The sequence below is a fragment of the Acinonyx jubatus genome, chromosome B4 (assembly GCF_027475565.1).
Source record: "Acinonyx jubatus isolate Ajub_Pintada_27869175 chromosome B4, VMU_Ajub_asm_v1.0, whole genome shotgun sequence".
NCBI classification, from domain to species: Eukaryota; Metazoa; Chordata; class Mammalia; order Carnivora; family Felidae; genus Acinonyx; species Acinonyx jubatus.
Window position 1 is genome coordinate 12,071,575 of NC_069387.1, and position 10,355 is coordinate 12,081,929.

Below are 10,355 nucleotides of genomic sequence, written 5' to 3' on the forward strand. Positions count from 1 at the left end.
ACTGAGCCACCCAGGTACGCCAACATGTTATCATTTCTTAAGTGATGTCTTTATATAATGTGGTGAATCGGCCATACTCTGGGAGAAAAGCAGGTCAGGACTCAGAATTATTAGCTGTGGCCTGTTTCCTCTCAGGTAGGGAGGAGAAAGCATCCAGAGCAAGTCTTGCCCATTGGCCTTTATCTTTGGGTTCTCTATTCTTTTTCCATGATTCCTTCTTACCAAGACTCCCAGATTTTTTAGGCTAACAGAAATGTCTTTGGCTTTCCCTCATTAGCTCTTAACCTCATCCCCCACAAATGGATCATCACATGGCTGGAACGTGACCCTGAAATCGTTGATTAGATTGCCAAGAGTTTTCAGGAGAGGCACTTATGTTTATCATAGTTTAAAATGAAGTATCTGGCCTTTGGCAGGTACAGGAAAGAGAATCTCTATCTTTCTGCTTCAGAGAAAAACTATAGGAATGGGCATGGGTGAATAGGTGTCTCCTTACTGCCCTCGCCTGGAGGACAGTGGGCACTGCTAGGAGGAGGAGCATGGAAATTAAGTTCACCCCAACACAGATTATTTACAGGTCAAGACCTTTACCTTCACAGGCCCTGAAAGTTACTGGCTTTCCTGACCATTGGGAAATACAATGAGGTGACTGTATCTACACCTGTAGTTTTAATGGTCTCCCAAAATAGCTTCGTTTTAAAAGTGTGTGAAGTTCCCTGCCGTACCCTAAGGCATTCACAATAGGGGTGGCTCAGTTGGTTGGGCATAGGCCTTTGGCTCAGGTCATGATCTCGTGGTTTGTGAGTTTGAGCCCCCGCATCGGGCTCTGTGCTAACAGCTTAGAGCCCGGAGCCCGCTTCGGATTCTGTGACTCCCTTTCTCTGCCCCTCCCCATTCATGCTCTGTATCTCTCTCCTTCAGATATAAACATTAAAAACATTTTTTTAAAAGGCATTCACAACAGATGCGTTTAAAGTTTATGGTTGTTGGGGCGCCTGAGGGGCTCAGTGGGTTAAGCATCCGACTTCAGATCAGGTCATGATCTCACAGTCCATGAGTTTGAGCCCCGTGTTGGGCTCTGTGCTGACAGTTTGGAGACTGGAGCCTGCTTTGGATTCTGTGTCTCCCTCTCTCTCTGCCCCTCCCCTATTCGTACTTCGTATCTCTCTCTCTCTCTCTCTCTCTCTCAAAAATAAGTAAACATTAAAAAAAATCAAGTTTATGGTTGTTAAAAGAGATGAAGGAAATCCTTGAATGTTTCCACTTGTTATCTGCCTTTTTTAAAATTAGAGGATGCTGGGTTTAAAATTTTTCATTTAAGATCCCATGGGGAATTAAAACAATAATTTCTCCTTAAGTAAAGAGGTAATTTGATGAATGTTACTCGTTTTTAAAAATAGCAGTTCGGGGGTACCTGGGTGGCTCAGCTGGTTAAGCCTCCAACTCTTGATTTTGGCTCAGGTCGTGATCTCACTGTTTGTGGGCTTGAGCCCTGCATTGGGTTCTACACTGGCAGCACAGAGCCTGCTTGGGATTCTTTTTTTCTCTCTCTCTCTCTGACCCTCCTCCCCCCTCCCCTCAAAATAAATAAGTAAACTTTAAAAAACAGCAATTTGGATTATTTGGAAATTCCTTAAGTAGGCATCTTTAACAGTTGTGTTATTAAAATAAAAATATCTTGGAATGATTGAAATGGAACATTAATGGAGCACAAACATTATCAAGAATAATTTCTTTCTCCTTCAGCATTTGGCATTTATTCATTACTTGTTAAAGTTAGAATTTTGAAGATTATTTCAAAATTACCTTTTTCCCTCCCCTTCAAACAATGTGCTTGGTTTACTCAAACATTGAAAGTAAACTTAAAGACAAATGTTGAGACACAACGATTTTCAAAACCACCTAAGGAATAGTTTCCTCCAAATGTATAAGAAGTTAAAATGATTTTTAATAATAGCCAGAGTGGAACAGCTAAGAAAAAATAGTCTGACCTGAGAACCTTGAATTAAATTGTTCAAGGGTTGTGCACACTTACAATTCCATTATATGAATGAGAAATTGCAATCAATCCCAGATTCAAAATGCCATTCCTTCTGAGAATAGATGATCGTGGCCAGTGGTTTAGTAGCAAGTTTTAAAGTTCATCAGATGCATTCGTGCACCAAACAGAAGCCAGTTCATTGGCCATCCGCCTGCAAATCCGCCCATACTCAGTTTTCCCGGCTACGGTAGGGCAGTCCAGCACTCCAGCAAAAGCCAGCTCTCCCCTTGTGCCCTAACTCCCATCTCCTGTCTTGACAATTCCAGAACCTTGTTCCTGTGATTCTCCTCCCCCTCTCCACCATGTTGGGTCTCCCGCCGTCCCCCCTCCCATCAGCAGATGCCCATGCCACTGTTTCCCTAGATTACAAAGCTCCCTCGTGAGTCCAACTTCTTCCAATTCCCACCCATCCATTTCTCCATTCTTTTTGCAGCAAAACTTGAAAAAATTGTATAAATTCACCGTCTCTGGTTTTTCTGCTCTCATTTTCTTTGGAAGCCCATCCATCTTTTACCCTCCTCATTCCACTGAAACTGCTCTTCTCAGGTTGGCCAGTGATCTCCATGTGGGGCATCCACCAGTTGATCCTTATCTGGAAGCTTCTTAGACCCCCAAACATCATTGGACCCAGTGAGACACTGACACGACATCACTCCCTGCTCCTTCTCAGCCTCCTTTGCTGGCTCACTCTCATACCCAGGCTCCTTTTGGCATCTCTCTTCTATACACATGGGTTTCCTCAGTAATCTCCAGTCTCCTGACTGTAAGCTCCTTCTGTGAACTGACAATCCCCAGATTTATATCTCTGGCCTGGACCCTTTAGCAAATTCCAGGCTTTGTATCCAACTGCCTGCTTTTACATCATCACCACGATTTCTTCCTTTCTTTCTTCCTTCCTTCCTTCTTTCCTTCCTTCCTTCCTTCTTTCCTTCCTTCCTTCCTTCCGTGTTTATTTATTCATTTTGAGAGAGAGAACATGTGAGTAGAGGAGAGGCAGAGAGAGAGAGAGAATCCCAAAAGGTTCTGCGCTGTCAGTGCAGAGCCCGACACCAGGCTCAAACTCACAAACTGTGACATCATGGCCTGAGCTGAAATCAAGAGTTGGTCGCTTAACCCACTGAGCCACCCAGGCGCCCCATCACCAGAATTTCTAACAGACATTTCAAGACAGAATTCCTGACCTACCACCCCTCCCAAATCATGGCTCCCCCACCACCAAAATAAAAAATATATGTCTATATCCTAATCCCTGGAAAGGGTACATGTGATCTTGTTTGGAAAAAGGGTCTTTACAGATATGATTAAGGAACTCGGGATGAATTCATCTTGGATTATTTGAGTGAGCCCTAAACCCAGGGAAAGATCTTTACAGGTGACTGAGCATCTCACTACCCCTACTTCTATCCTGTTGAGAAGCACTGATCTCTGGTATTTTGTGGTGAAGGCAGACTAGAGAGGAAGGAAACAAGAAAAAATTACACACACACACACACACACACACACACACCACACACACACCACACACACACCACACACACACCTTACTCATTTCCATTCCTTTAGACCTGAATTGCAATTTCAGAATCTGTCCCATAGAGATCTCTTATGAAAATTGAAGAAAAACAGGATAAAAATATTTTTTAAGATAAAGATATTTCTAAGAGCACAAATATAAATAAACTGTTGCTGGAGTTGTAAGTCAAACTTTCTATAAATCACTTGCACACGAAGAGAAGCACATTTTCTCCAAGCCCGTTTCTGATGTCAGCCATAATTAAAAACAAGTCTGAAGATTAGCCACGGCGTGCGGTCAGAGATTTGTGATCTTTCAGCACGAACTAGAATCTCCAAGATATGTACGCATAAATCCAGCAGAAGAGGAAAGGACAAAATTATCACTTATGGGATTGTGTGGATTGAGGAACATCAAGAGGACGGCAGGGGGCGGGGGTAAATTATCTAGCAGGAAATAAGGATAAATCAGCCAACAAAGCTTTGCACACTTCCTGAGCACCTCGTCTGTGCAGGGCTGTCTACAAAGTACAGAGGAAAATAGAGAGCGTACAGCAACGTTTCCTGTTAGCAAAGGGTTCACAGTCCAGTTGGAGAGGAAGACAGGAAGTACCTAGCAAGGGCTCACCAATCTGCACAGGGATTTCTCCACGGGGAGTGTGTGCAGCCGCAGCCGGAGGAGGAGAGAGGCAGGAAGCAGACCCCGCAGGGGGGAAACAGAGTTTCTCTTGTGATGCCAGATTGCCCCGGAATGAAGAAAGAAAGGGGCCTGTCAGGCCTACTGGAAAATCTTGGCCGTTGATGGTGCTTTGTGTATGTACCATCTTGGCATTAATCATGTTCATATACATATTTAGCTAAGTATATATAATCAATAAGTACCTATATGCAGACATGGTCTAATGTTTTGTGATCGAACAGAGTCCATATGTATTGTAGAAAAATTGAAAATAGAGAAGGCATTTTTAGAAACTAAAATTCTCTCTCTCACATGGGGCACATGGGTGCTCAGTCCATTGAGCGTCTGACTCCTGGTTTGTGAGATTGAGCCCCGCATCAGACTCTACTCTGACAGCAGGAAGCCTACTTGGGATTCTCTGTCTCTCTCTCAGAATAAAGAAATAAACTTCAAAAAATAATTAATAAACTTTAAAAAATAATTAATAATCAAATAAATAAAATTGGTCCCTATTCCTACTTTCCAGGAGAAAACTTGTGTTAAAATTCCATGTATTTTTCTCCATTCACATATAGTTGGCATATATGCATATGTATATATTCCACAAAATCGGAATCTTTTTTCACCTTCTATGATAGTGTAAGCATTTTGCCATCGATAAATATTCTCCAAAACCATGATTTCCTGGGATGTAGAGTTACAGATTATTTTTTCTCCCCATTTTATTGAGGTATAATTGACAAATAAAATTATATGTAAAGTGTACAATGGGATTTGATATACATATACGTTGTGAAATGATGGCCATGCTCGAGTTAACATAGCATCACCTCACATAGTTATCTTTTTTTTTAGAGATTTCATAAAAACATTTTTTTTCCTAATGTTTATTTTGAGAATAGAGAGAAAAAGTTCCAGGGAGGGAGGGGCAGAGAGAGAGGGAGACAAAGAATCCAAAGCAGGCTCCCGGCTCTGAGCTGTCAGCACAGAACCCAACGTAGGGCGTTGGAACCAGGAGATCATGACCTGAGTCAAAGTCGGACACTCAACCAACTGAGCCACCCAGGTGCCCCAAGATTTCATTTTTAATTAATCTCTACATCCATCATGAGGCTCAAACTCATGACCCCAAGATCAAGAGTCGTCTGCTCTACCGACTGAGCCAGCCGGGCACCCTCACGTAGTTATCTTTGTATGTATGTGTGTGTGGTGACATGTCGACTCTCTCAGCAAATTTCAAGTATACGTTTTTATTAATATAGTCACTGTGCTATATGTTAAATACCCGGAACCTATTTATCCTCCAAACAGAAGTCGGTACCCTTTGGGGCACCCGGGTGGCTCAGCTGATTGACCTGGGTGGCTCAGGTCATGATGTCACGGTTTGTGAGTTCGAGCCCCACGTCGGGGTCTGTGCTGTCAGCTCAGGGCCTGGATTCTGTGTCTCCCTCTGTCTCTGCCTCTCCCCAGCTTGTGCTCTCTGTCTTGTCTGTCTGTCTCTCAAAAATAAAAGCTAAGAAAAAAATTAAAAAAAAAAAAAAAAAGAAGTTGGCACCCTTTGACCAATATCCGCCATTTTCCCTTACTTCTAGCGCCTGGCAACCACCATTCTACTCTCTGGAGTTATTACTGATAATTCTCAAATTTTTTATTGTGTTTTTCAACCATTTAACAGTAATCATGAGCACTGATAAGAAAGCCCTGGACTCTATCCATTTTTAAATTCTTGCCAATTATGTAAGTTAAAAAAAAAAACAAACCCCAACTTCATATTGTCTTAACTTCATATTGTCTTCATATTGTTTTTATATATACACTGGTATTAACATTTCTGCGATTCGCCTATAGATTTCTGTATTGGGGTAGGTTAAGCTAAACTGTAGGAACAAGTAAATCCTGAAATCTTAGTGGTGCAACAAAATAGAGCTTGCTTCTCAATCATGTCACCATTGATGTGAGTCAGCAACTCTCGTTTGCACAGCCATTCAGGGGTCCCCACATCTGCTCTGTGGCTTCCACCCAAAACCTGCCCCCTTGAGGCACCAGTGAGAGGCAAGTGACCATGACGGTGGCCCCAGACAATTGGAGAGACTGGTGCCAGTTCCACTCTGAGAACCAGGAGTCAAGTTGAAGGGTAAAACAGTGACTCTGGAAGCTTGTGGGCCAAAGGGAACTACCATAACCCCAGGGAAGGAAGGATCCCTGAGGGTTGGGTCATGTCCAGAATTTCCCTGCTGTTTTACGATTCAGAGACGTGGGGATTGGATGTTTCTCTAAAATTACTGCCTGAAATCTGCTAGCTTTCCTTGTACTACTGGAAAGCAAATTATGCCACAGTCGTCCTGGAGGCCCGGGATACAGGGCTTGGCAACCAGTGCTGTACATCTTCCTCCCTGCTGGCCCCACTTGGCAGACCCACGTAGCAAATTTTTTTTTTTTTAAGTTTTTACTTATTTATTTTGAGACCAAGAGAGAGCAGGGAAAGGGAAGAGAGAGAGAATCCCAAGCCGACTCTGCACTGGCAGCACAAAGCCCGATGCGGGGCTCTAACTCCACGAACCGTGGGATCATGACCTGAGCCAAAACCAAGAGTCGGACGCTTCCCAGACTGAGCCACCCAGGCACCCCAGCAGTTCTTGTTAATAGATTTGAAAAGTACTGTGTATATTTGTTTTTAATAATAAATACAATTTATTATTAAAAACAAATATAAATAAATATACTTATTTTTTAAAAGCTCCACCTCTCATTTGGCATTTCTCTTTAGTTTTGCTCACCTCTGTTATTTGTATACTCTGGAAGTTCTTTCACACTATAAAAACTGCCATGGGTGGCTCAGTCGGTTAGGCATTGAACTCTTGAGTTTGGCTCGGGTCATGGTCTCACGGTTCAGGAGATCGAGCCCTGCATCGGGCTCTGCACTGAAATGGTGGAGCTTGCTTGGGATTCTCTCTCTCTCTTCCTCTCTCTCTGCCCCTCCCCTGCTCACGCTCACCCTCTCTTTCAAAATAAATAAATAAACATTAAAAAAAAAAAATCTGCCATGAGAATGCGTGGCTAAATGCAAAGCACTCTGATCACTTGAAATCTTGTGATCATCTGTGGATGTCCCCACCTGCCACTTGATAGTGTCACAATGGCTGCTATTTATTTCTGAGCGGTTCCACCAAAACAACAAATGCATATTCGTGTATATGTGACATACACACATATGGATGTGTGCATAGGTCATACATGGAGAGAAAGCAACTTAATATCAACAACTTAATATTTCTAGAAGTATCCATTATACTAGTTCTTTAACTTTTCTGTTTAAAAGTTTCCAAAATAAAAAGTTAGGGAACAGAAATAAATGTCACCTGGATTTTAAGCACCCCATGACTTAATGTAAGTGGATTTACCAGACGGATTTGATTGGCAAAGGTGGATGGTGGCTACTTAATTTTGTTCTAATCTGAACGGTTTTATTCTACTTAAGTTTATTCTAAGGTTAGTGGTCTTATTCTATTCTTTGAGAAGTCCTTTATAGATGTATATCTGAGTCCTTTGTATTATTATTATTTTTTAATGTTTATTTATTTTTGAGAGACAGAGAAAGAGTGTGAATGGGGAAGGGGCAGAAAGAGAGGGAGACACAGAATCTGAAGCAGGCTCCAGGCTCTGAGCTGTCAGCACAGAGCCTGATGCAGGGATTGAACCCACGAAACATGAGATCATGACCTGATCTGAAGATGGACGCTTAACTGACTAAGCCACCCAGGTGCCCCTTAATGTTTATTTATTTTGGGGGGAGGGCACAAGCAGAGGAGGGGCAAAGAGAGAGGGAGACAGAGAATCCCAAGCAGGCTCTGCACTACCAGTGTGGAGCTCGATGCAGGGCTCGAACTCACGACTGAGAGAGAGGGAGACACAGAATCTGAAGCAGACTCCAGGCTCTGAGCTGACAGCTCTAACCCATGAACCGAGAGATCATGACCTGAGCCAAAGTCGGATGCTCAACTGACTGAGCCACCCAGGTGCCCCTCTAGCCTTTTGTTTAAAAAATAAAAACAGGAGGGCACATGGATGGACCTGGAGGGTATTATGCTAAGTGAAGTCAGAGAAAGACATACCATATGATTTCATTTCTATGTGGAATCTAAAACAAAGAACAGCAGCAGACCCATAAATACGGAGAACTGACAGTTGCCGGGGGGGGGCGGGGGGAGAGGGTTGGGAGGTACAAGCTTCCAGTTACGGAAAGGGTTGGACACAGGGGTGAAACGTACAGCACGTGGAATACAGTCAGTGGTGTTGTAAGTGTTGTCTGGTGACAGATGTGGTGAGTGTAGCGTGAGCAGCACAGTGGGGTTCGACTACTAGAATTGTCTCACTTGTCAAAATGGACCAAAGCAGGGCCATGTTCTAGACATCAGTTTTATACAATTCTCCTTTAAGAACTAGGCCAAATATAAGACTTGATAATTCACTTACGGTTTCCTAGCTCTCCATCAACTTCTATGTGCATGTGCTTGCATTCCTGAAACTCTTCAGCAACCAGATCACTGGTGGAGTGAATTTTCTAGTTCCTTCCACAAAGTTGCGATGGGCTCGATTAGATGCAGTCCTCCCACGCATGAAGCCCCCTCCACAGGCAACAAACAGGGCTGGGCAGGACCATCCGAAACCACCGAAAACATCAACTGTGAATCCAGAGTTGGAGATCAAATATTTAAGAACTTAAATAGAGGAAATACAGGAAACCCTGCAGAGAAAAGGTCCAAGATCTACGCACCCAATGTTTACTGACCTGCTGAAGGCCACTGGCCACCTAGGATTCTAGCAACTCTTGAGCACATCTAGACACCCACGAGCACCCTGTCCTACCGATGGTTTCACTCGATGAAGGCCAAGCGAAGCCACGGTTCACTTCGTTGAACCTTGTTTAGGTTTAAGACAAGGAGACTGAACCAACCAGAGGCAAAGTGATATTCCCATGCTCCATTTTTGAGAGTTTTTTCAATCTGTTGGTTTTCCGTGTGGACCCCGGGATGTTTAAAAATTGCATTGCTTATGGGGCACGTGGGTGGCTCTCTCAGTTGAGCGTCTGATATTGGCCCAAATCATGATCCCCACGGCTTGGGAGTTCAAGCCCCACGTCAGGCTGTGTGCTGACAGCTCAGAGCCTGGAGCCTGCTTCGGATTCTGTCTCCGTCTCTCTCTGCCCCTTCCCTGCTCACTCTCTCTCTCTCAAAAACAAACACTAAAAAATTTTTTCAAATCGCATCACTCATATGCAGGCATTTAATGAGAAAAGCTACAAATTACTGTTGAAACTAAGTTATATGGTCTACGTAACCACGACTTCATCTAGAGAAAAAGGGTGCTGAGTGTGGGAAATGAAAAACTCAAGGCAGTAGATCAATCTCTCTCTGTCTACACACACACACACACACACACACACACACACGCAGACGCACACACAAGACATTTAAGTATCTGAAGCATCATTATCTATGCTTGCTTTATTACTTCTGAAAATAAAAAAAAGTATAGTATCATATAGCTATTCTGGTCTCTCTTTACAGAGCAAGACTGTAAAACTTAGAATTCCCATAGAACTCTTTTAAAGGCAACACTAAATTCAGACGGAAACTGCAGTCTCATACATCTAAAATCAGAACAACTTAAAACACTCGCGTTTATTCATCATAAGGCATGCAGAACTTGGAGACTACAATATACTAAGTGATTTAAAAAACATTCAGCCAGAAAGTACATATTGCTTACACAATATTTCAGTTTCTCCTCCTGGACAGAATTACAGTAAATGTTTCAACACAGCCTGTGCAAACAACAAGCGAGGCTTTGATATTCCTTGGCAAGTGACGCCTGTCGACCCGAGGAGTAACTGACCTCACCAGGGCCCAGCCTCTCCAGGCTGTATGAAAAAATTCTGTGTATTTTCACAAGCTGTATTTTTGGATGCAACTGCACCGTAGCATTTAAAGAAAATAAATCACTGCACCAAGATCAGTGTGAAGTGTTAAAGTGCTACCAGGAAGCCAAATTATTGTCTGCGTGTTAACTATTCACCAAATTTGAAGGTATTTACACAGATTTTGCTAAGCCAAATATTCAATC